Source organism: Phyllobates terribilis, unplaced genomic scaffold, assembly GCF_046119375.1.
Source record: "Phyllobates terribilis strain yellow unplaced genomic scaffold, ASM4611937v1 Scaffold_455__1_contigs__length_1453912, whole genome shotgun sequence".
Classification (NCBI taxonomy): domain Eukaryota; kingdom Metazoa; phylum Chordata; class Amphibia; order Anura; family Dendrobatidae; genus Phyllobates; species Phyllobates terribilis.
In genome coordinates this window covers 976,172-1,000,767 of record NW_027363215.1, presented here as the reverse complement: position 1 = coordinate 1,000,767, position 24,596 = coordinate 976,172, and the positions used below count along the sequence as shown (strand labels likewise).

General features: G+C 45.5%; 17 non-coding genes and 2 pseudogenes across 17 annotated transcripts; all 19 read left to right on the top strand.

The window, feature by feature from the left end:
• The first annotated feature begins 179 nt into the window (after window positions 1-179).
• Window positions 180-370, top strand: LOC141229067 (U2 spliceosomal RNA). The gene has a single exon (XR_012295820.1). It is a non-coding gene; the product is annotated as a U2 spliceosomal RNA (small nuclear RNA).
• Window positions 371-1,485: 1,115 nt separating this feature from the next.
• Window positions 1,486-1,676, top strand: LOC141229098 (U2 spliceosomal RNA). Its single transcript, XR_012295851.1, has one exon. It is a non-coding gene; the product is annotated as a U2 spliceosomal RNA (small nuclear RNA).
• A 1,115-nt stretch (window positions 1,677-2,791) lies between these two features.
• LOC141229065 (U2 spliceosomal RNA) lies at window positions 2,792-2,982 on the top strand. Its single transcript, XR_012295818.1, has one exon. It is a non-coding gene; the product is annotated as a U2 spliceosomal RNA (small nuclear RNA).
• Window positions 2,983-4,097: 1,115 nt separating this feature from the next.
• On the top strand, window positions 4,098-4,288 carry LOC141229112 (U2 spliceosomal RNA). The gene has a single exon (XR_012295865.1). It is a non-coding gene; the product is annotated as a U2 spliceosomal RNA (small nuclear RNA).
• A 1,115-nt stretch (window positions 4,289-5,403) lies between these two features.
• Window positions 5,404-5,594, top strand: LOC141229064 (U2 spliceosomal RNA). Its single transcript, XR_012295817.1, has one exon. It is a non-coding gene; the product is annotated as a U2 spliceosomal RNA (small nuclear RNA).
• A 1,116-nt stretch (window positions 5,595-6,710) lies between these two features.
• On the top strand, window positions 6,711-6,901 carry LOC141229063 (U2 spliceosomal RNA). The gene has a single exon (XR_012295816.1). It is a non-coding gene; the product is annotated as a U2 spliceosomal RNA (small nuclear RNA).
• Window positions 6,902-8,016: 1,115 nt separating this feature from the next.
• Window positions 8,017-8,132, top strand: LOC141229172 (U2 spliceosomal RNA; annotated as a pseudogene).
• A 524-nt stretch (window positions 8,133-8,656) lies between these two features.
• On the top strand, window positions 8,657-8,841 carry LOC141229131 (U2 spliceosomal RNA). Its single transcript, XR_012295882.1, has one exon. It is a non-coding gene; the product is annotated as a U2 spliceosomal RNA (small nuclear RNA).
• Window positions 8,842-9,956: 1,115 nt separating this feature from the next.
• Window positions 9,957-10,147, top strand: LOC141229062 (U2 spliceosomal RNA). Its single transcript, XR_012295815.1, has one exon. It is a non-coding gene; the product is annotated as a U2 spliceosomal RNA (small nuclear RNA).
• Window positions 10,148-11,262: 1,115 nt separating this feature from the next.
• On the top strand, window positions 11,263-11,356 carry LOC141229170 (U2 spliceosomal RNA; annotated as a pseudogene).
• Window positions 11,357-12,174: 818 nt separating this feature from the next.
• Window positions 12,175-12,368, top strand: LOC141229134 (U2 spliceosomal RNA). Its single transcript, XR_012295885.1, has one exon. It is a non-coding gene; the product is annotated as a U2 spliceosomal RNA (small nuclear RNA).
• Window positions 12,369-13,483: 1,115 nt separating this feature from the next.
• On the top strand, window positions 13,484-13,674 carry LOC141229109 (U2 spliceosomal RNA). The gene has a single exon (XR_012295862.1). It is a non-coding gene; the product is annotated as a U2 spliceosomal RNA (small nuclear RNA).
• Window positions 13,675-14,789: 1,115 nt separating this feature from the next.
• LOC141229060 (U2 spliceosomal RNA) lies at window positions 14,790-14,980 on the top strand. Its single transcript, XR_012295814.1, has one exon. It is a non-coding gene; the product is annotated as a U2 spliceosomal RNA (small nuclear RNA).
• A 1,115-nt stretch (window positions 14,981-16,095) lies between these two features.
• On the top strand, window positions 16,096-16,286 carry LOC141229108 (U2 spliceosomal RNA). The gene has a single exon (XR_012295861.1). It is a non-coding gene; the product is annotated as a U2 spliceosomal RNA (small nuclear RNA).
• Window positions 16,287-17,401: 1,115 nt separating this feature from the next.
• On the top strand, window positions 17,402-17,592 carry LOC141229059 (U2 spliceosomal RNA). The gene has a single exon (XR_012295813.1). It is a non-coding gene; the product is annotated as a U2 spliceosomal RNA (small nuclear RNA).
• A 1,115-nt stretch (window positions 17,593-18,707) lies between these two features.
• LOC141229116 (U2 spliceosomal RNA) lies at window positions 18,708-18,898 on the top strand. Its single transcript, XR_012295868.1, has one exon. It is a non-coding gene; the product is annotated as a U2 spliceosomal RNA (small nuclear RNA).
• Window positions 18,899-20,013: 1,115 nt separating this feature from the next.
• LOC141229091 (U2 spliceosomal RNA) lies at window positions 20,014-20,204 on the top strand. The gene has a single exon (XR_012295844.1). It is a non-coding gene; the product is annotated as a U2 spliceosomal RNA (small nuclear RNA).
• A 1,115-nt stretch (window positions 20,205-21,319) lies between these two features.
• LOC141229107 (U2 spliceosomal RNA) lies at window positions 21,320-21,510 on the top strand. Its single transcript, XR_012295860.1, has one exon. It is a non-coding gene; the product is annotated as a U2 spliceosomal RNA (small nuclear RNA).
• Window positions 21,511-22,625: 1,115 nt separating this feature from the next.
• LOC141229119 (U2 spliceosomal RNA) lies at window positions 22,626-22,816 on the top strand. The gene has a single exon (XR_012295871.1). It is a non-coding gene; the product is annotated as a U2 spliceosomal RNA (small nuclear RNA).
• The last annotated feature ends 1,780 nt before the right edge of the window (window positions 22,817-24,596 follow it).

Genomic DNA, 24,596 nt, shown 5'->3' with positions numbered 1-24,596 from the left:
GTGGAGTTATGCAGATCTAAAACGCGTGGATTGCAGCAGCAGCAAGCCGAAAAGTGCAGGCATGTAAGGGATCTAGAGGTTGACAACATGTCTTCTTAACGGGAGTCCAGGAGCTCATCTCCACAAATGGACTTTTCAGGATCCTTGGGTGGCTCCGTAGTTTGAAACCAATTCTGGTTATCGCTTCTCGGCCTTTTGGCTAAGATCAAGTGTAGTATCTGTTCTTATCAGTTTAATATCTGATACGTCCCCTATCTGGGGACCATATATTAAATGGATTTTTAGAACAGGGAGATGGAAAAAGAGCTTGCTCTGTCCACTCCACGCATTGACCTGGTATTGCAGTATCTCCAGGACCGGTGCACCCCTTCTGTAATGCAGTTTCTAAAATCAGAAAGAATTGAATTCAATGTTTTTTGTTCATTTTGCTTGTTTGTCGGATTTTGGGATGGACTCTTTGGCTTTGCTTTTCTTCTCCTCATTGGATTTTTCATGTTCAAAGTTGCAGAAGCCAGATTACAAGCTCATTTTGGTTCAACTTCAGCAACTGTGCATTGCATTGCCATGTAATGTGATGCAATGCTATCTTTCTAGCTCTCCCTTTTTACTTCCTTTTGGATAAACAGACATATTAGGCAAGCATTTTGGAGCTTTCACCTAAATAACTACAGGTGGTGAGATAAGCTGCACAATATAATTGACCTTTCAGTATATTGTTGCACACACACCATCTATTTAGCAAATGCCCTTGTTATCAACAGCAGCCTTTTAAACTCACCTGAGCTAACAGGTATGTGCGCTGGTTACTCTGCTGCGCTTAAAATTTCTTTTTTGGTTTGCTACAATGCCTTTTCTGAAACGTTGTCTCCTTCTGCTGGAACACTGACTTCTTTCATTTAATGCCTGCAGACTATAAAAGAGAACCCAACCCAAAAAGTTTGGTTGATTAGTCTGTGGCATTCTGTTAAACTGTTGCTTATGGCGGTCTCTGTGAGCTTCTCAGCGACATTCAGCCAGCCAGGTATCCTGCCTGCAGTAGATGGAATGTGGCAATGGAACGCTGGCTGCGCGTGTCATAATAGGCTCTGAGCCTTTATATACCTGTGCACAGCAGCAGCCACCTTCAGTCTGCTGCTGGACAGCCAGCAGCAGCAGCAGCAGGAGAGGTATGTAATCAGGAGCCCTCCTGCTAAGGGTAGACAGCTGCTCGTTCCACCCCACCCCCCGCCTTAATTGGTTCTCCTCCCTTCCAACGGTGTTGAGGCGGGTGGGAACAGCAGGGGGTGAAGGTGCTGTGTTTAAAGAGGTGGAGTTATGCAGATCTAAAACGCGTGGATTGCAGCAGCAGCAAGCCGAAAAGTGCAGGCATGTAAGGGATCTAGAGGTTGACAACATGTCTTCTTAACGGGAGTCCAGGAGCTCATCTCCACAAATGGACTTTTCAGGATCCTTGGGTGGCTCCGTAGTTTGAAACCAATTCTGGTTATCGCTTCTCAGCCTTTTGGCTAAGATCAAGTGTAGTATCTGTTCTTATCAGTTTAATATCTGATACGTCCCCTATCTGGGGACCATATATTAAATGGATTTTTAGAACAGGGAGATGGAAAAAGAGCTTGCTCTGTCCACTCCACGCATTGACCTGGTATTGCAGTATCTCCAGGACCGGTGCACCCCTTCTTTAATGCAGTTTCTAAAATCAGAAAGAATTGAATTCAATGTTTTTTGTTCATTTTGCTTGTTTGTCGGATTTTGGGATGGACTCTTTGGCTTTGCTTTTCTTCTCCTCATTGGATTTTTCATGTTCAAAGTTGCAGAAGCCAGATTACAAGCTCATTTTGGTTCAACTTCAGCAACTGTGCATTGCATTGCCATGTAATGTGATGCAATGCTATCTTTCTAGCTCTCCCTTTTTACTTCCTTTTGGATAAACAGACATATTAGGCAAGCATTTTGGAGCTTTCACCTAAATAACTACAGGTGGTGAGATAAGCTGCACAATATAATTGACCTTTCAGTATATTGTTGCACACACACCATCTATTTAGCAAATGCCCTTGTTATCAACAGCAGCCTTTTAAACTCACCTGAGCTAACAGGTATGTGCGCTGGTTACTCTGCTGCGCTTAAAATTTCTTTTTTGGTTTGCTACAATGCCTTTTCTGAAACGTTGTCTCCTTCTGCTGGAACACTGACTTCTTTCATTTAATGCCTGCAGACTATAAAAGAGAACCCAACCCAAAAAGTTTGGTTGATTAGTCTGTGGCATTCTGTTAAACTGTTGCTTATGGCGGTCTCTGTGAGCTTCTCAGCGACATTCAGCCAGCCAGGTATCCTGCCTGCAGTAGATGGAATGTGGCAATGGAACGCTGGCTGCGCATGTCATAATAGGCTCTGAGCCTTTATATACCTGTGCACAGCAGCAGCCACCTTCAGTCTGCTGCTGGACAGCCAGCAGCAGCAGCAGCAGGAGAGGTATGTAATCAGGAGCCCTCCTGCTAAGGGTAGACAGCTGCTCGTTCCACCCCACCCCCCGCCTTAATTGGTTCTCCTCCCTTCCAACGGTGTTGAGGCGGGTGGGAACAGCAGGGGGTGAAGGTGCTGTGTTTAAAGAGGTGGAGTTATGCAGATCTAAAACGCGTGGATTGCAGCAGCAGCAAGCCGAAAAGTGCAGGCATGTAAGGGATCTAGAGGTTGACAACATGTCTTCTTAACGGGAGTCCAGGAGCTCATCTCCACAAATGGACTTTTCAGGATCCTTGGGTGGCTCCGTAGTTTGAAACCAATTCTGGTTATCGCTTCTCGGCCTTTTGGCTAAGATCAAGTGTAGTATCTGTTCTTATCAGTTTAATATCTGATACGTCCCCTATCTGGGGACCATATATTAAATGGATTTTTAGAACAGGGAGATGGAAAAAGAGCTTGCTCTGTCCACTCCACGCATTGACCTGGTATTGCAGTATCTCCAGGACCGGTGCACCCCTTCTTTAATGCAGTTTCTAAAATCAGAAAGAATTGAATTCAATGTTTTTTGTTCATTTTGCTTGTTTGTCGGATTTTGGGATGGACTCTTTGGCTTTGCTTTTCTTCTCCTCATTGGATTTTTCATGTTCAAAGTTGCAGAAGCCAGATTACAAGCTCATTTTGGTTCAACTTCAGCAACTGTGCATTGCATTGCCATGTAATGTGATGCAATGCTATCTTTCTAGCTCTCCCTTTTTACTTCCTTTTGGATAAACAGACATATTAGGCAAGCATTTTGGAGCTTTCACCTAAATAACTACAGGTGGTGAGATAAGCTGCACAATATAATTGACCTTTCAGTATATTGTTGCACACACACCATCTATTTAGCAAATGCCCTTGTTATCAACAGCAGCCTTTTAAACTCACCTGAGCTAACAGGTATGTGCGCTGGTTACTCTGCTGCGCTTAAAATTTCTTTTTTGGTTTGCTACAATGCCTTTTCTGAAACGTTGTCTCCTTCTGCTGGAACACTGACTTCTTTCATTTAATGCCTGCAGACTATAAAAGAGAACCCAACCCAAAAAGTTTGGTTGATTAGTCTGTGGCATTCTGTTAAACTGTTGCTTATGGTGGTCTCTGTGAGCTTCTCAGCGACATTCAGCCAGCCAGGTATCCTGCCTGCAGTAGATGGAATGTGGCAATGGAACGCTGGCTGCGCGTGTCATAATAGGCTCTGAGCCTTTATATACCTGTGCACAGCAGCAGCCACCTTCAGTCTGCTGCTGGACAGCCAGCAGCAGCAGCAGCAGGAGAGGTATGTAATCAGGAGCCCTCCTGCTAAGGGTAGACAGCTGCTCGTTCCACCCCACCCCCCGCCTTAATTGGTTCTCCTCCCTTCCAACGGTGTTGAGGCGGGTGGGAACAGCAGGGGGTGAAGGTGCTGTGTTTAAAGAGGTGGAGTTATGCAGATCTAAAACGCGTGGATTGCAGCAGCAGGAAGCCGAAAAGTGCAGGCATGTAAGGGATCTAGAGGTTGACAACATGTCTTCTTAACGGGAGTCCAGGAGCTCATCTCCACAAATGGACTTTTCAGGATCCTTGGGTGGCTCCGTAGTTTGAAACCAATTCTGGTTATCGCTTCTCGGCCTTTTGGCTAAGATCAAGTGTAGTATCTGTTCTTATCAGTTTAATATCTGATACGTCCCCTATCTGGGGACCATATATTAAATGGATTTTTAGAACAGGGAGATGGAAAAAGAGCTTGCTCTGTCCACTCCACGCATTGACCTGGTATTGCAGTATCTCCAGGACAGGTGCACCCCTTCTTTAATGCAGTTTCTAAAATCAGAAAGAATTGAATTCAATGTTTTTTGTTCATTTTGCTTGTTTGTCGGATTTTGGGATGGACTCTTTGGCTTTGCTTTTCTTCTCCTCATTGGATTTTTCATGTTCAAAGTTGCAGAAGCCAGATTACAAGCTCATTTTGGTTCAACTTCAGCAACTGTGCATTGCATTGCCATGTAATGTGATGCAATGCTATCTTTCTAGCTCTCCCTTTTTACTTCCTTTTGGATAAACAGACATATTAGGCAAGCATTTTGGAGCTTTCACCTGAATAACTACAGGTGGTGAGATAAGCTGCACAATATAATTGACCTTTCAGTATATTGTTGCACACACACCATCTATTTAGCACATGCCCTTGTTATCAACAGCAGCCTTTTAAACTCACCTGAGCTAACAGGTATGTGCGCTGGTTACTCTGCTGCGCTTAAAATTTCTTTTTTGGTTTGCTACAATGCCTTTTCTGAAACGTTGTCTCCTTCTGCTGGAACACTGACTTCTTTCATTTAATGCCTGCAGACTATAAAAGAGAACCCAACCCAAAAAGTTTGGTTGATTAGTCTGTGGCATTCTGTTAAACTGTTGCTTATGGCGGTCTCTGTGAGCTTCTCAGCGACATTCAGCCAGCCAGGTATCCTGCCTGCAGTAGATGGAATGTGGCAATGGAACGCTGGCTGCGCGTGTCATAATAGGCTCTGAGCCTTTATATACCTGTGCACAGCAGCAGCCACCTTCAGTCTGCTGCTGGACAGCCAGCAGCAGCAGCAGCAGGAGAGGTATGTAATCAGGAGCCCTCCTGCTAAGGGTAGACAGCTGCTCGTTCCACCCCACCCCCCGCCTTAATTGGTTCTCCTCCCTTCCAACGGTGTTGAGGCGGGTGGGAACAGCAGGGGGTGAAGGTGCTGTGTTTAAAGAGGTGGAGTTATGCAGATCTAAAACGCGTGGATTGCAGCAGCAGCAAGCCGAAAAGTGCAGGCATGTAAGGGATCTAGAGGTTGACAACATGTCTTCTTAACGGGAGTCCAGGAGCTCATCTCCACAAATGGACTTTTCAGGATCCTTGGGTGGCTCCGTAGTTTGAAACCAATTCTGGTTATCGCTTCTCGGCCTTTTGGCTAAGATCAAGTGTAGTATCTGTTCTTATCAGTTTAATATCTGATACGTCCCCTATCTGGGGACCATATATTAAATGGATTTTTAGAACAGGGAGATGGAAAAAGAGCTTGCTCTGTCCACTCCACGCATTGACCTGGTATTGCAGTATCTCCAGGACCGGTGCACCCCTTCTTTAATGCAGTTTCTAAAATCAGAAAGAATTGAATTCAATGTTTTTTGTTCATTTTGCTTGTTTGTCGGATTTTTTTGATGGACTCTTTGGCTTTGCTTTTCTTCTCCTCATTGGATTTTTCATGTTCAAAGTTGCAGAAGCCAGATTACAAGCTCATTTTGGTTCAACTTCAGCAACTGTGCATTGCATTGCCATGTAATGTGATGCAATGCTATCTTTCTAGCTCTCCCTTTTTACTTCCTTTTGGATAAACAGACATATTAGGCAAGCATTTTGGAGCTTTCACCTAAATAACTACAGGTGGTGAGATAAGCTGCACAATATAATTGACCTTTCAGTATATTGTTGCACACACACCATCTATTTAGCAAATGCCCTTGTTATCAACAGCAGCCTTTTAAACTCACCTGAGCTAACAGGTATGTGCGCTGGTTACTCTGCTGCGCTTAAAATTTCTTTTTTGGTTTGCTACAATGCCTTTTCTGAAACGTTGTCTCCTTCTGCTGGAACACTGACTTCTTTCATTTAATGCCTGCAGACTATAAAAGAGAACCCAACCCAAAAAGTTTGGTTGATTAGTCTGTGGCATTCTGTTAAACTGTTGCTTATGGCGGTCTCTGTGAGCTTCTCAGCGACATTCAGCCAGCCAGGTATCCTGCGTGCAGTAGATGGAATGTGGCAATGGAACGCTGGCTGCGCGTGTCATAATAGGCTCTGAGCCTTTATATACCTGTGCACAGCAGCAGCCACCTTCAGTCTGCTGCTGGACAGCCAGCAGCAGCAGCAGCAGGAGAGGTATGTAATCAGGAGCCCTCCTGCTAAGGGTAGACAGCTGCTCGTTCCACCCCACCCCCCGCCTTAATTGGTTCTCCTCCCTTCCAACGGTGTTGAGGCGGGTGGGAACAGCAGGGGGTGAAGGTGCTGTGTTTAAAGAGGTGGAGTTATGCAGATCTAAAACGCGTGGATTGCAGCAGCAGCAAGCCGAAAAGTGCAGGCATGTAAGGGATCTAGAGGTTGACAACATGTCTTCTTAACGGGAGTCCAGGAGCTCATCTCCACAAATGGACTTTTCAGGATCCTTGGGTGGCTCCGTAGTTTGAAACCAATTCTGGTTATCGCTTCTCGGCCTTTTGGCTAAGATCAAGTGTAGTATCTGTTCTTATCAGTTTAATATCTGATACGTCCCCTATCTGGGGACCATATATTAAATGGATTTTTAGAACAGGGAGATGGAAAAAGAGCTTGCTCTGTCCACTCCACGCATTGACCTGGTATTGCAGTATCTCCAGGACCGGTGCACCCCTTCTTTAATGCAGTTTCTAAAATCAGAAAGAATTGAATTCAATGTTTTTTGTTCATTTTGCTTGCTTGTCGGATTTTGGGATGGACTCTTTGGCTTTGCTTTTCTTCTCCTCATTGGATTTTTCATGTTCAAAGTTGCAGAAGCCAGATTACAAGCTCATTTTGGTTCAACTTCAGCAACTGTGCATTGCATTGCCATGTAATGTGATGCAATGCTATCTTTCTAGCTCTCCCTTTTTACTTCCTTTTGGATAAACAGACATATTAGGCAAGCATTTTGGAGCTTTCACCTAAATAACTACAGGTGGTGAGATAAGCTGCACAATATAATTGACCTTTCAGTATATTGTTGCACACACACCATCTATTTAGCAAATGCCCTTGTTATCAACAGCAGCCTTTTAAACTCACCTGAGCTAACAGGTATGTGCGCTGGTTACTCTGCTGCGCTTAAAATTTCTTTTTTGGTTTGCTACAATGCCTTTTCTGAAACGTTGTCGCCTTCTGCTGGAACACTGACTTCTTTCATTTAATGCCTGCAGACTATAAAAGAGAACCCAACCCAAAAAGTTTGGTTGATTAGTCTGTGGCATTCTGTTAAACTGTTGCTTATGGCGGTCTCTGTGAGCTTCTCTACGACATTCAGCCAGCCAGGTATCCTGCCTGCAGTAGATGGAATGTGGCAATGGAACGCTGGCTGCGCGTGTCATAATAGGCTCTGAGCCTTTATATACCTGTGCACAGCAGCAGCCACCTTCAGTCTGCTGCTGGACAGCCAGCAGCAGCAGCAGCAGGAGAGGTATGTAATCAGGAGCCCTCCTGCTAAGGGTAGACAGCTGCTCGTTCCACCCCACCCCCCGCCTTAATTGGTTCTCCTCCCTTCCAACGGTGTTGAGGCGGGTGGGAACAGCAGGGGGTGAAGGTGCTGTGTTTAAAGAGGTGGAGTTATGCAGATCTAAAACGCGTGGATTGCAGCAGCAGCAAGCCGAAAAGTGCAGGCATGTAAGGGATCTAGAGGTTGACAACATGTCTTCTTAACGGGAGTCCAGGAGCTCATCTCCACAAATGGACTTTTCAGGATCCTTGGGTGGCTCCGTAGTTTGAAACCAATTCTGGTTATCGCTTCTCGGCCTTTTGGCTAAGATCAAGTGTAGTATCTTTTGAAAAGGCAGTTTTGTCCTTGGGCTGCCCTAGTAAATTGATGCATATTGCACACTGGTTTGGTGCACTTGATAGTACGCCAGGTGGCTCATAGAGTTATCTGATGGAAAACATGGCCCTCCAGGATTGAAGTCACTAGGCTGGGTAAGTGTGAGGGCTTTGGAGCAATGTGCCCCAGGAGTAGGCGCCCTGGTGGGAGTCCAAGCTTACTGGGACTGGGAACCCCAGAAAGACTTGGCTTCGTAGCACGCCGCACCTTTGCCAATCATACTTTCTGAGCAACCCCCCCTATTCCTGGCCTCCGGGCTAGGAAGGGGAATTTTTATAAACCCGGTCGGAGGTCCGGTCAGCTTTGGGCTGAGAAACCAACACAGGCTCCAGCTCCACTAGGGTGGCAGCCTAGATGGAAGCTGGGAGCACGAAAACGGCTCTTCTCCGGCTTCGGCTAGGGAGAGCATCGGAGATCCCTGACCCTCGCTGTGGCCTTCTGGCTCGGAGGGATGGGGATGGTTTATTGGGGACACTCTCCTCCGGGAAGGGTCCACATGAATCCTCGCCTCGTGCGCTGTTTTGGTGTGACTTCGGTCACATTTTTCAGTGCCTTGGATGCAGCTTCAATCAAAAAAAAATCTGTTCTTATCAGTTTAATATCTGATACGTCCCCTATCTGGGGACCATATATTAAATGGATTTTTAGAACAGGGAGATGGAAAAAGAGCTTGCTCTGTCCACTCCACGCATTGACCTGGTATTGCAGTATCTCCAGGACCGGTGCACCCCTTCTTTAATGCAGTTTCTAAAATCAGAAAGAATTGAATTCAATGTTTTTTGTTCATTTTGCTTGTTTGTCGGATTTTGGGATGGACTCTTTGGCTTTGCTTTTCTTCTCCTCATTGGATTTTTCATGTTCAAAGTTGCAGAAGCCAGATTACAAGCTCATTTTGGTTCAACTTCAGGAACTGTGCATTGCATTGCCATGTAATGTGATGCAATGCTATCTTTCTAGCTCTCCCTTTTTACTTCCTTTTGGATAAACAGACATATTAGGCAAGCATTTTGGAGCTTTCACCTAAATAACTACAGGTGGTGAGATAAGCTGCACAATATAATTGACCTTTCAGTATATTGTTGCACACACACCATCTATTTAGCAAATGCCCTTGTTATCAACAGCAGCCTTTTAAACTCACCTGAGCTAACAGGTATGTGCGCTGGTTACTCTGCTGCGCTTAAAATTTCTTTTTTGGTTTGCTACAATGCCTTTTCTGAAACGTTGTCTCCTTCTGCTGGAACACTGACTTCTTTCATTTAATGCCTGCAGACTATAAAAGAGAACCCAACCCAAAAAGTTTGGTTGATTAGTCTGTGGCATTCTGTTAAACTGTTGCTTATGGCGGTCTCTGTGAGCTTCTCAGCGACATTCAGCCAGCCAGGTATCCTGCCTGCAGTAGATGGAATGTGGCAATGGAACGCTGGCTGCGCGTGTCATAATAGGCTCTGAGCCTTTATATACCTGTGCACAGCAGCAGCCACCTTCAGTCTGCTGCTGGACAGCCAGCAGCAGCAGCAGCAGGAGAGGTATGTAATCAGGAGCCCTCCTGCTAAGGGTAGACAGCTGCTCGTTCCACCCCACCCCCCGCCTTAATTGGTTCTCCTCCCTTCCAACGGTGTTGAGGCGGGTGGGAACAGCAGGGGGTGAAGGTGCTGTGTTTAAAGAGGTGGAGTTATGCAGATCTAAAACGCGTGGATTGCAGCAGCAGCAAGCCGAAAAGTGCAGGCATGTAAGGGATCTAGAGGTTGACAACATGTCTTCTTAACGGGAGTCCAGGAGCTCATCTCCACAAATGGACTTTTCAGGATCCTTGGGTGGCTCCGTAGTTTGAAACCAATTCTGGTTATCGCTTCTCGGCCTTTTGGCTAAGATCAAGTGTAGTATCTGTTCTTATCAGTTTAATATCTGATACGTCCCCTATCTGGGGACCATATATTAAATGGATTTTTAGAACAGGGAGATGGAAAAAGAGCTTGCTCTGTCCACTCCACGCATTGACCTGGTATTGCAGTATCTCCAGGACCGGTGCACCCCTTCTTTAATGCAGTTTCTAAAATCAGAAAGAATTGAATTAAATGTTTTTTGTTCATTTTGCTTGTTTGTCGGATTTTGGGATGGACTCTTTGGCTTTGCTTTTCTTCTCCTCATTGGATTTTTCATGTTCAAAGTTGCAGAAGCCAGATTACAAGCTCATTTTGGTTCAACTTCAGCAACTGTGCATTGCATTGCCATGTAATGTGATGCAATGCTATCTTTCTAGCTCTCCCTTTTTACTTCCTTTTGGATAAACAGACATATTAGGCAAGCATTTTGGAGCTTTCACCTAAATAACTACAGGTGGTGAGATAAGCTGCACAATATAATTGACCTTTCAGTATATTGTTGCACACACACCATCTATTTAGCAAATGCCCTTGTTATCAACAGCAGCCTTTTAAACTCACCTGAGCTAACAGGTATGTGCGCTGGTTACTCTGCTGCGCTTAAAATTTCTTTTTTGGTTTGCTACAATGCCTTTTCTGAAACGTTGTCTCCTTCTGCTGGAACACTGACTTCTTTCATTTAATGCCTGCAGACTATAAAAGAGAACCCAACCCAAAAAGTTTGGTTGATTAGTCTGTGGCATTCTGTTAAACTGTTGCTTATGGCGGTCTCTGTGAGCTTCTCAGCGACATTCAGCCAGCCAGGTATCCTGCCTGCAGTAGATGGAATGTGGCAATGGAACGCTGGCTGCGCGTGTCATAATAGGCTCTGAGCCTTTATATACCTGTGCACAGCAGCAGCCACCTTCAGTCTGCTGCTGGACAGCCAGCAGCAGCAGCAGCAGGAGAGGTATGTAATCAGGAGCCCTCCTGCTAAGGGTAGACAGCTGCTCGTTCCACCCCACCCCCCGCCTTAATTGGTTCTCCTCCCTTCCAACGGTGTTGAGGCGGGTGGGAACAGCAGGGGGTGAAGGTGCTGTGTTTAAAGAGGTGGAGTTATGCAGATCTAAAACGCGTGGATTGCAGCAGCAGCAAGCCGAAAAGTGCAGGCATGTAAGGGATCTAGAGGTTGACAACATGTCTTCTTAACGGGAGTCCAGGAGCTCATCTCCACAAATGGACTTTTCAGGATCCTTGGGTGGCTCCGTAGTTTGAAACCAATTCTGGTTATCGCTTCTCGGCCTTTTGGCTAAGATCAAGTGTAGTATCTGTTCTTATCAACTGGAGGGACTCAAGCCCGACTTGTGGAAGCCCAAAACTATCCACAAGCTAATCAGAGCCAAGGATGACGTGGAGAACATCACAGGACTTCACCAGGACACGCTGGAGACTGTGTGGACAAATGTGTCGTCTGACAGGCTGACCAACGGGCACAAGGACTTGTCGTGGATGGCGATTCAGGGCGGACTGCCCGTCCGGTCATTCTTGCATGCCCGGAACCTGTGCAAGACCCGGTACTGCCCAAGGTGCCCCTTCGTGGAGGAAACATCTTTGCACACTTTTTGGGACTGCGGATTTGCACAGCGCCTATTGACTGCACTTGAGGACGACCTGAGGAACTCTGTCCCCAGGGCGAGCCTATCGCACCATTCTGTGCTTTACGGACTCTTCCCTGGGGTTCATACCGTCGGAGCCATCCAGGAGGCTTGGCGCCTTATGAACTGCTTCAAGGATGCCGTTTGGGTCGCCAGGAACCGGCTCATCTTGAGGAGGGAGAGGATGTCCATCCAGGACTGCCGCAGGCTGATCCACAGCCTGCTCAGAGACTATTCCATCATGGACGGTCCGGAGGACGAGGACGAGGACTAAACCCCTCCTCCCCCTCTCCCCTTATGTGTCTTGTCTTTCAATAAAGCTTCGGGCCTGTGATTTTCCCCTCCCCATCCCCTTTTTCCCAATCCCCATCCCTTATCACGGTTCGTCGTACTGTATTGATTGACATGCTTTTTCTTTCAGATTGAGTGTTTTGTGTAGCATAGGGGTGTGATGTGTCTAGTTAGTGCGTCGTATCCTCATGCTATGTAAATATGATGTAGAATTCTGTGTGTACTGGGCTGCGGCACTGTACACTGTCTGTTAACTTATTTTTTGTGCTAATAAAAGATATATTCAATCAAAAAAATCTGTTCTTATCAGTTTAATATCTGATACGTCCCCTATCTGGGGACCATATATTAAATGGATTTTTAGAACAGGGAGATGGAAAAAGAGCTTGCTCTGTCCACTCCACGCATTGACCTGGTATTGCAGTATCTCCAGGACCGGTGCACCCCTTCTTTAATGCAGTTTCTAAAATCAGAAAGAATTGAATTCAATGTTTTTTGTTCATTTTGCTTGTTTGTCGGATTTGGGGATGGACTCTTTGGCTTTGCTTTTCTTCTCCTCATTGGATTTTTCATGTTCAAAGTTGCAGAAGCCAGATTACAAGCTCATTTTGGTTCAACTTCAGCAACTGTGCATTGCATTGCCATGTAATGTGATGCAATGCTATCTTTCTAGCTCTCCCTTTTTACTTCCTTTTGGATAAACAGACATACTAGGCAAGCATTTTGGAGCTTTCACCTAAATAACTACAGGTGGTGAGATAAGCTGCACAATATAATTGACCTTTCAGTATATTGTTGCACACACACCATCTATTTAGCAAATGCCCTTGTTATCAACAGCAGCCTTTTAAACTCACCTGAGCTAACAGGTATGTGCGCTGGTTACTCTGCTGCGCTTAAAATTTCTTTTTTGGTTTGCTACAATGCCTTTTCTGAAACGTTGTCTCCTTCTGCTGGAACACTGACTTCTTTCATTTAATGCCTGCAGACTATAAAAGAGAACCCAACCCAAAAAGTTTGGTTGATTAGTCTGTGGCATTCTGTTAAACTGTTGCTTATGGCGGTCTCTGTGAGCTTCTCAGCGACATTCAGCCAGCCAGGTATCCTGCCTGCAGTAGATGGAATGTGGCAATGGAACGCTGGCTGCGCGTGTCATAATAGGCTCTGAGCCTTTATATACCTGTGCACAGCAGCAGCCACCTTCAGTCTGCTGCTGGACAGCCAGCAGCAGCAGCAGCAGGAGAGGTATGTAATCAGGAGCCCTCCTGCTAAGGGTAGACAGCTGCTCGTTCCACCCCACCCCCCGCCTTAATTGGTTCTCCTCCCTTCCAACGGTGTTGAGGCGGGTGGGAACAGCAGGGGGTGAAGGTGCTGTGTTTAAAGAGGTGGAGTTATGCAGATCTAAAACGCGTGGATTGCAGCAGCAGCAAGCCGAAAAGTGCAGGCATGTAAGGGATCTAGAGGTTGACAACATGTCTTCTTAACGGGAGTCCAGGAGCTCATCTCCACAAATGGACTTTTCAGGATCCTTGGGTGGCTCCGTAGTTTGAAACCAATTCTGGTTATCGCTTCTCGGCCTTTTGGCTAAGATCAAGTGTAGTATCTGTTCTTATCAGTTTAATATCTGATACATCCCCTATCTGGGGACCATATATTAAATGGATTTTTAGAACAGGGAGATGGAAAAAGAGCTTGCTCTGTCCACTCCACGCATTGACCTGGTATTGCAGTATCTCCAGGACCGGTGCACCCCTTCTTTAATGCAGTTTCTAAAATCAGAAAGAATTGAATTCAATGTTTTTTGTTCATTTTGCTTGTTTGTCGGATTTGGGGATGGACTCTTTGGCTTTGCTTTTCTTCTCCTCATTGGATTTTTCATGTTCAAAGTTGCAGAAGCCAGATTACAAGCTCATTTTGGTTCAACTTCAGCAACTGTGCATTGCATTGCCATGTAATGTGATGCAATGCTATCTTTCTAGCTCTCCCTTTTTACTTCCTTTTGGATAAACAGACATATTAGGCAAGCATTTTGGAGCTTTCACCTAAATAACTACAGGTGGTGAGATAAGCTGCACAATATAATTGACCTTTCAGTATATTGTTGCACACACACCATCTATTTAGCAAATGCCCTTGTTATCAACAGCAGCCTTTTAAACTCACCTGAGCTAACAGGTATGTGCGCTGGTTACTCTGCTGCGCTTAAAATTTCTTTTTTGGTTTGCTACAATGCCTTTTCTGAAACGTTGTCTCCTTCTGCTGGAACACTGACTTCTTTCATTTAATGCCTGCAGACTATAAAAGAGAACCCAACCCAAAAAGTTTGGTTGATTAGTCTGTGGCATTCTGTTAAACTGTTGCTTATGGCGGTCTCTGTGAGCTTCTCAGCGACATTCAGCCAGCCAGGTATCCTGCCTGCAGTAGATGGAATGTGGCAATGGAACGCTGGCTGCGCGTGTCATAATAGGCTCTGAGCCTTTATATACCTGTGCACAGCAGCAGCCACCTTCAGTCTGCTGCTGGACAGCCAGCAGCAGCAGCAGCAGGAGAGGTATGTAATCAGGAGCCCTCCTGCTAAGGGTAGACAGCTGCTCGTTCCACCCCACCCCCCGCCTTAATTGGTTCTCTGCCCTTCCAACGGTGTTGAGGCGGGTGGGAACAGCAGGGGGTGAAGGTGCTGTGTTTAAAGAGGTGGAGTTATGCAGATCTAAAACGCGTGGATTGCAGCAGCAGCAAGCCGAAAAGTGCAGGCATGTAAGGGATCTAGAGGTTGACAACATGTCTTCTTAACGGGAGTCCAGGAGCTCATCTCCACAAATGGACTTTTCAGGATCCTTGGGTGGCTCCGTAGTTTGAAACCAATTCTGGTTATCGCTTCTCGGCCTTTTGGCTAAGATCAAGTGTAGTATCTGTTCTTATCAGTTTAATATCTGATACGTCCCCTATCTGGGGACCATATATTAAATGGATTTTTAGAACAGGGAGATGGAAAAAGAGCTTGCTCTGTCCACTCCACGCATTGACCTGGTATTGCAGTATCTCCAGGACCGGTGCACCCCTTCTTTAATGCAGTTTCTAAAATCAGAAAGAATTGAATTCAATGTTTTTTGTTCATTTTGCTTGTTTGTCGGATTTGGGGATGGACTCTTTGGCTTTGCTTTTCTTCTCCTCATTGGATTTTTCATGTTCAAAGTTGCAGAAGCCAGATTACAAGCTCATTTTGGTTCAACTTCAGCAACTGTGCATTGCATTGCCATGTAATGTGATGCAATGCTATCTTTCTAGCTCTCCCTTTTTACTTCCTTTTGGATAAACAGACATATTAGGCAAGCATTTTGGAGCTTTCACCTAAATAACTACAGGTGGTGAGATAAGCTGCACAATATAATTGACCTTTCAGTATATTGTTGCACACACACCATCTATTTAGCAAATGCCCTTGTTATCAACAGCAGCCTTTTAAACTCACCTGGGCTAACAGGTATGTGCGCTGGTTACTCTGCTGCGCTTAAAATTTCTTTTTTGGTTTGCTACAATGCCTTTTCTGAAACGTTGTCTCCTTCTGCTGGAACACTGACTTCTTTCATTTAATGCCTGCAGACTATAAAAGAGAACCCAACCCAAAAAGTTTGGTTGATTAGTCTGTGGCATTCTGTTAAACTGTTGCTTATGGCGGTCTCTGTGAGCTTCTCAGCGACATTCAGCCAGCCAGGTATCCTGCCTGCAGTAGATGGAATGTGGCAATGGAACGCTGGCTGCGCGTGTCATAATAGGCTCCGAGCCTTTATATACCTGTGCACAGCAGCAGCCACCTTCAGTCTGCTGCTGGACAGCCAGCAGCAGCAGCAGCAGGAGAGGTATGTAATCAGGAGCCCTCCTGCTAAGGGTAGACAGCTGCTCGTTCCACCCCACCCCCCGCCTTAATTGGTTCTCCTCCCTTCCAACGGTGTTGAGGCGGGTGGGAACAGCAGGGGGTGAAGGTGCTGTGTTTAAAGAGGTGGAGTTATGCAGATCTAAAACGCGTGGATTGCAGCAGCAGCAAGCCGAAAAGTGCAGGCATGTAAGGGATCTAGAGGTTGACAACATGTCTTCTTAACGGGAGTCCAGGAGCTCATCTCCACAAATGGACTTTTCAGGATCCTTGGGTGGCTCCGTAGTTTGAAACCAATTCTGGTTATCGCTTCTCGGCCTTTTGGCTAAGATCAAGTGTAGTATCTGTTCTTATCAGTTTAATATCTGATACATCCCCTATCTGGGGACCATATATTAAATGGATTTTTAGAACAGGGAGATGGAAAAAGAGCTTGCTCTGTCCACTCCACGCATTGACCTGGTATTGCAGTATCTCCAGGACCGGTGCACCCCTTCTTTAATGCAGTTTCTAAAATCAGAAAGAATTGAATTCAATGTTTTTTGTTCATTTTGCTTGTTTGTCGGATTTTGGGATGGACTCTTTGGCTTTGCTTTTCTTCTCCTCATTGGATTTTTCATGTTCAAAGTTGCAGAAGCCAGATTACAAGCTCATTTTGGTTCAACTTCAGCAACTGTGCATTGCATTGCCATGTAATGTGATGCAATGCTATCTTTCTAGCTCTCCCTTTTTACTTCCTTTTGGATAAACAGACATATTAGGCAAGCATTTTGGAGCTTTCACCTAAATAACTACAGGTGGTGAGATAAGCTGCACAATATAATTGACCTTTCAGTATATTGTTGCACACACACCATCTATTTAGCAAATGCCCTTGTTATCAACAGCAGCCTTTTAAACTCACCTGAGCTAACAGGTATGTGTGCTGGTTACTCTGCTGCGCTTAAAATTTCTTTTTTGGTTTGCTACAATGCCTTTTCTGAAACGTTGTCTCCTTCTGCTGGAACACTGACTTCTTTCATTTAATGCCTGCAGACTATAAAAGAGAACCCAACCCAAAAAGTTTGGTTGATTAGTCTGTGGCATTCTGTTAAACTGTTGCTTATGGCGGTCTCTGTGAGCTTCTCAGCGACATTCAGCCAGCCAGGTATCCTGCCTGCAGTAGATGGAATGTGGCAATGGAACGCTGGCTGCGCGTGTCATAATAGGCTCTGAGCCTTTATATACCTGTGCACAGCAGCAGCCACCTTCAGTCTGCTGCTGGACAGCCAGCAGCAGCAGCAGCAGGAGAGGTATGTAATCAGGAGCCCTCCTGCTAAGGGTAGACAGCTGCTCATTCCACCCCACCCCCCGCCTTAATTGGTTCTCCTCCCTTCCAACGGTGTTGAGGCGGGTGGGAACAGCAGGGGGTGAAGGTGCTGTGTTTAAAGAGGTGGAGTTATGCAGATCTAAAACGCGTGGATTGCAGCAGCAGCAAGCCGAAAAGTGCAGGCATGTAAGGGATCTAGAGGTTGACAACATGTCTTCTTAACGGGAGTCCAGGAGCTCATCTCCACAAATGGACTTTTCAGGATCCTTGGGTGGCTCCGTAGTTTGAAACCAATTCTGGTTATCGCTTCTCGGCCTTTTGGCTAAGATCAAGTGTAGTATCTGTTCTTATCAGTTTAATATCTGATACGTCCCCTATCTGGGGACCATATATTAAATGGATTTTTAGAACAGGGAGATGGAAAAAGAGCTTGCTCTGTCCACTCCACGCATTGACCTGGTATTGCAGTATCTCCAGGACCGGTGCACCCCTTCTTTAATGCAGTTTCTAAAATCAGAAAGAATTGAATTCAATGTTTTTTGTTCATTTTGCTTGTTTGTCGGATTTTGGGATGGACTCTTTGGCTTTGCTTTTCTTCTCCTCATTGGATTTTTCATGTTCAAAGTTGCAGAAGCCAGATTACAAGCTCATTTTGGTTCAACTTCAGCAACTGTGCATTGCATTGCCATGTAATGTGATGCAATGCTATCTTTCTAGCTCTCCCTTTTTACTTCCTTTTGGATAAACAGACATATTAGGCAAGCATTTTGGAGCTTTCACCTAAATAACTACAGGTGGTGAGATAAGCTGCACAATATAATTGACCTTTCAGTATATTGTTGCACACACACCATCTATTTAGCAAATGCCCTTGTTATCAACAGCAGCCTTTTAAACTCACCTGAGCTAACAGGTATGTGCGCTGGTTACTCTGCTGCGCTTAAAATTTCTTTTTTGGTTTGCTACAATGCCTTTTCTGAAACGTTGTCTCCTTCTGCTGTAACACTGACTTCTTTCATTTAATGCCTGCAGACTATAAAAGAGAACCCAACCCAAAAAGTTTGGTTGATTAGTCTGTGGCATTCTGTTAAACTGTTGCTTATGGCGGTCTCTGTGAGCTTCTCAGCGACATTCAGCCAGCCAGGTATCCTGCCTGCAGTAGATGGAATGTGGCAATGGAACGCTGGCTGCGCGTGTCATAATAGGCTCTGAGCCTTTATATACCTGTGCACAGCAGCAGCCACCTTCAGTCTGCTGCTGGACAGCCAGCAGCAGCAGCAGCAGGAGAGGTATGTAATCAGGAGCCCTCCTGCTAAGGGTAGACAGCTGCTCGTTCCACCCCACCCCCCGCCTTAATTGGTTCTCCTCCCTTCCAACGGTGTTGAGGCGGGTGGGAACAGCAGGGGGTGAAGGTGCTGTGTTTAAAGAGGTGGAGTTATGCAGATCTAAAACGCGTGGATTGCAGCAGCAGCAAGCCGAAAAGTGCAGGCATGTAAGGGATCTAGAGGTTGACAACATGTCTTCTTAACGGGAGTCCAGGAGCTCATCTCCACAAATGGACTTTTCAGGATCCTTGGGTGGCTCCGTAGTTTGAAACCAATTCTGGTTATCGCTTCTCGGCCTTTTGGCTAAGATCAAGTGTAGTATCTGTTCTTATCAGTTTAATATCTGATACGTCCCCTATCTGGGGACCATATATTAAATGGATTTTTAGAACAGGGAGATGGAAAAAGAGCTTGCTCTGTCCTCTCAACGCATTGACCTGGTATTGCAGTATCTCCAGGACCGGTGCACCCCTTCTTTAATGCAGTTTCTAAAATCAGAAAGAATTGAATTCAATGTTTTTTGTTCATTTTGCTTGTTTGTTGGATTTTGGGATGGACTCTTTGGCTTTGCTTTTCTTCTCCTCATTGGATTTTTCATGTTCAAAGTTGCAGAAGCCAGATTACAAGCTCATTTTGGTTCAACTTCAGCAACTGTGCATTGCATTGCCATGTAATGTGATGCAATGCTATCTTTCTAGCTCTCCCTTTTTACATCCTTTTGGATAAACAGACATATTAGGCAAGCATTTTGGAGCTTTCACCTAAATAACTACAGGTGGTGAGATAAGCTGCACAATATAATTGACCTTTCAGTATATTGTTGCACACACACCATCTATTTAGCAAATGCCCTTGTTATCAACAGCAGCCTTTTAAACTCACCTGAGCTAACAGGTATGTGCGCTGGTTACTCTGCTGCGCTTAAAATTTCTTTTTTGGTTTGCTACAATGCCTTTTCTGAAACGTTGTCTCCTTCTGCTGGAACACTGACTTCTTTCATTTAATGCCTGCAGACTATAAAAGAGAACCCAACCCAAAAAGTTTGGTTGATTAGTCTGTGGCATTCTGTTAAACTGTTGCTTATGGCGGTCTCTGTGAGCTTCTCAGCGACATTCAGCCAGCCAGGTATCCTGCCTGCAGTAGATGGAATGTGGCAATGGAACGCTGGCTGCGCGTGTCATAATAGGCTCTGAGCCTTTATATACCTGTGCACAGCAGCAGCCACCTTCAGTCTGCTGCTGGACAGCCAGCAGCAGCAGCAGCAGGAGAGGTATGTAATCAGGAGCCCTCCTGCTAAGGGTAGACAGCTGCTCGTTCCACCCCACCCCCCGCCTTAATTGGTTCTCCTCCCTTCCAACGGTGTTGAGGCGGGTGGGAACAGCAGGGGGTGAAGGTGCTGTGTTTAAAGAGGTGGAGTTATGCAGATCTAAAACGCGTGGATTGCAGCAGCAGCAAGCCGAAAAGTGCAGGCATGTAAGGGATCTAGAGGTTGACAACATGTCTTCTTAACGGGAGTCCAGGAGCTCATCTCCACAAATGGACTTTTCAGGATCCTTGGGTGGCTCCGTAGTTTGAAACCAATTCTGGTTATTGCTTCTCGGCCTTTTGGCTAAGATCAAGTGTAGTATCTGTTCTTATCAGTTTAATATCTGATACGTCCCCTATCTGGGGACCATATATTAAATGGATTTTTAGAACAGGGAGATGGAAAAAGAGCTTGCTCTGTCCACTCCACGCATTGACCTGGTATTGCAGTATCTCCAGGACCGGTGCACCCCTTCTTTAATGCAGTTTCTAAAATCAGAAAGAATTGAATTCAATGTTTTTTGTTCATTTTGCTTGTTTGTCGGATTTTGGGATGGACTCTTTGGCTTTGCTTTTGTTCTCCTCATTGGATTTTTCATGTTCAAAGTTGCAGAAGCCAGATTACAAGCTCATTTTGGTTCAACTTCAGCAACTGTGCATTGCATTGCCATGTAATGTGATGCAATGCTATCTTTCTAGCTCTCCCTTTTTACTTCCTTTTGGATAAACAGACATATTAGGCAAGCATTTTGGAGCTTTCACCTAAATAACTACAGGTGGTGAGATAAGCTGCACAATATAATTGACCTTTCAGTATATTGTTGCACACACACCATCTATTTAGCAAATGCCCTTGTTATCAACAGCAGCCTTTTAAACTCACCTGAGCTAACAGGTATGTGCGCTGGTTACTCTGCTGCGCTTAAAATTTCTTTTTTGGTTTGCTACAATGCCTTTTCTGAAACGTTGTCTCCTTCTGCTGGAACACTGACTTCTTTCATTTAATGCCTGCAGACTATAAAAAAGAACCCAACCCAAAAAGTTTGGTTGATTAGTCTGTGGCATTCTGTTAAACTGTTGCTTATGGCGGTCTCTGTGAGCTTCTCAGCGACATTCAGCCAGCCAGGTATCCTGCCTGCAGTAGATGGAATGTGGCAATGGAACGCTGGCTGCGCGTGTCATAATAGGCTCTGAGCCTTTATATACCTGTGCACAGCAGCAGCCACCTTCAGTCTGCTGCTGGACAGCCAGCAGCAGCAGCAGCAGGAGAGGTATGTAATCAGGAGCCCTCCTGCTAAGGGTAGACAGCTGCTCGTTCCACCCCACCCCCCGCCTTAATTGGTTCTCCTCCCTTCCAACGGTGTTGAGGCGGGTGGGAACAGCAGGGGGTGAAGGTGCTGTGTTTAAAGAGGTGGAGTTATGCAGATCTAAAACGCGTGGATTGCAGCAGCAGCAAGCCGAAAAGTGCAGGCATGTAAGGGATCTAGAGGTTGACAACATGTCTTCTTAACGGTAGTCCAGGAGCTCATCTCCACAAATGGACTTTTCAGGATCCTTGGGTGGCTCCGTAGTTTGAAACCAATTCTGGTTATCGCTTCTCGGCCTTTTGGCTAAGATCAAGTGTAGTATCTGTTCTTATCAGTTTAATATCTGATACATCCCCTATCTGGGGACCATATATTAAATGGATTTTTAGAACAGGGAGATGGAAAAAGAGCTTGCTCTGTCCACTCCACGCATTGACCTGGTATTGCAGTATCTCCAGGACCGGTGCACCCCTTCTTTAATGCAGTTTCTAAAATCAGAAAGAATTGAATTCAATGTTTTTTGTTCATTTTGCTTGTTTGTCGGATTTGGGGATGGACTCTTTGGCTTTGCTTTTCTTCTCCTCATTGGATTTTTCATGTTCAAAGTTGCAGAAGCCAGATTACAAGCTCATTTTGGTTCAACTTCAGCAACTGTGCATTGCATTGCCATGTAATGTGATGCAATGCTATCTTTCTAGCTCTCCCTTTTTACTTCCTTTTGGATAAACAGACATATTAGGCAAGCATTTTGGAGCTTTCACCTAAATAACTACAGGTGGTGAGATAAGCTGCACAATATAATTGACCTTTCAGTATATTGTTGCACACACACCATCTATTTAGCAAATGCCCTTGCTATCAACAGCAGCCTTTTAAACTCACCTGAGCTAACAGGTATGTGCGCTGGTTACTCTGCTGCGCTTAAAATTTCTTTTTTGGTTTGCTACAATGCCTTTTCTGAAACGTTGTCTCCTTCTGCTGGAACACTGACTTCTTTCATTTAATGCCTGCAGACTATAAAAGAGAACCCAACCCAAAAAGTTTGGTTGATTAGTCTGTGGCATTCTGTTAAACTGTTGCTTATGGCGGTCTCTGTGAGCTTCTCAGCGACATTCAGCCAGCCAGGTATCCTGCCTGCAGTAGATGGAATGTGGCAATGGAACGCTGGCTGCGCGTGTCATAATAGGCTCTGAGCCTTTATATACCTGTGCACAGCAGCAGCCACCTTCAGTCTGCTGCTGGACAGCCAGCAGCAGCAGCAGCAGGAGAGGTATGTAATCAGGAGCCCTCCTGCTAAGGGTAGACAGCTGCTCGTTCCACCCCACCCCCCGCCTTAATTGGTTCTCCTCCCTTCCAACGGTGTTGAGGCGGGTGGGAACAGCAGGGGGTGAAGGTGCTGTGTTTAAAGAGGTGGAGTTATGCAGATCTAAAACGCGTGGATTGCAGCAGCAGCAAGCCGAAAAGTGCAGGCATGTAAGGGATCTAGAGGTTGACAACATGTCTTCTTAACGGGAGTCCAGGAGCTCATCTCCACAAATGGACTTTTCAGGATCCTTGGGTGGCTCCGTAGTTTGAAACCAATTCTGGTTATCGCTTCTCGGCCTTTTGGCTAAGATCAAGTGTAGTATCTGTTCTTATCAGTTTAATATCTGATACGTCCCCTATCTGGGGACCATATATTAAATGGATTTTTAGAACAGAGAGATGGAAAAAGAGCTTGCTCTGTCCACTCCACGCATTGACCTGGTATTGCAGTATCTCCAGGACCGGTGCACCCCTTCTTTAATGCAGTTTCTAAAATCAGAAAGAATTGAATTCAATGTTTTTTGTTCATTTTGCTTGTTTGTCGGATTTGGGGATGGACTCTTTGGCTTTGCTTTTCTTCTCCTCATTGGATTTTTCATGTTCAAAGTTGCAGAAGCCAGATTACAAGCTCATTTTGGTTCAACTTCAGCAACTGTGCATTGCATTGCCATGTAATGTGATGCAATGCTATCTTTCTAGCTCTCCCTTTTTACTTCCTTTTGGATAAACAGACATATTAGGCAAGCATTTTGGAGCTTTCACCTAAATAACTACAGGTGGTGAGATAAGCTGCACAATATAATTGACCTTTCAGTATATTGTTGCACACACACCATCTATTTAGCAAATGCCCTTGTTATCAACAGCAGCCTTTTAAACTCACCTGAGCTAACAGGTATGTGCGCTGGTTACTCTGCTGCGCTTAAAATTTCTTTTTTGGTTTGCTACAATGCCTTTTCTGAAACGTTGTCTCCTTCTGCTGGAACACTGACTTCTTTCATTTAATGCCTGCAGACTATAAAAGAGAACCCAACCCAAAAAGTTTGGTTGATTAGTCTGTGGCATTCTGTTAAACTGTTGCTTATGGCGGTCTCTGTGAGCTTCTCAGCGACATTCAGCCAGCCAGGTATCCTGCCTGCAGTAGATGGAATGTGGCAATGGAACGCTGGCTGCGCGTGTCATAATAGGCTCTGAGCCTTTATATACCTGTGCACAGCAGCAGCCACCTTCAGTCTGCTGCTGGACAGCCAGCAGCAGCAGCAGCAGGAGAGGTATGTAATCAGGAGCCCTCCTGCTAAGGGTAGACAGCTGCTCGTTCCACCCCACCCCCCGCCTTAATTGGTTCTCCTCCCTTCCAACGGTGTTGAGGTGGGTGGGAACAGCAGGGGGTGAAGGTGCTGTGTTTAAAGAGGTGGAGTTATGCAGATCTAAAACGCGTGGATTGCAGCAGCAGCAAGCCGAAAAGTGCAGGCATGTAAGGGATCTAGAGGTTGACAACATGTCTTCTTAACGGGAGTCCAGGAGCTCATCTCCACAAATGGACTTTTCAGGATCCTTGGGTGGCTCCGTAGTTTGAAACCAATTCTGGTTATCGCTTCTCGGCCTTTTGGCTCAGATCAAGTGTCTGGACATCAGGTTCCTTGAGTGCTAGCCCTCGGCCTTCCAGCATCGCCACTCCGGTGGCTTAAGCTGGATGCTGCTATAGGGGGAGAGTGAGGAGGAAACGGGAAGGCGATTTCCGTGGCTGACTATGGGAGTCAAGCTGAAATTTGCTGGGACCGGGGACCCCCGGGTCAAGAATGGATTTCGCATTGAGATTTCCGAGGAGAAGAAGGGACATTTTTCCATGTCCTACCTGGTGAATGCCATCTTCTATGAAGCATTGAAGATTAAGAAGTCGGACATTCTTTGCCTGCAGGAATTTAGAAGTCATGGAAGGTATGTGCTGGTTCTTTCTACTATGGCTGCTTGCCAAAATCTTTATAGAACCTTGAAAGGCCATACTGAGAACTCCCTCCTAGATGGACTCACTTTTACTGTCCTCTATTCAAAGGGGGATGTTCCTGTTGTTGTGTTTATGCACAATCCCTTTATCCCCCAGGAGGACATTACTGTATTCTTGAGGAGGCATTGTACTTATGTGCATTTTTCCCACAAGATCTCGAATGAAGAAGGCTTGTGGACTGGCAAATACAAGTACTTTGTTCGTTTTGCTACAGACCCCGAGGGGCCAGGGGGCATACATTATCCTCCTA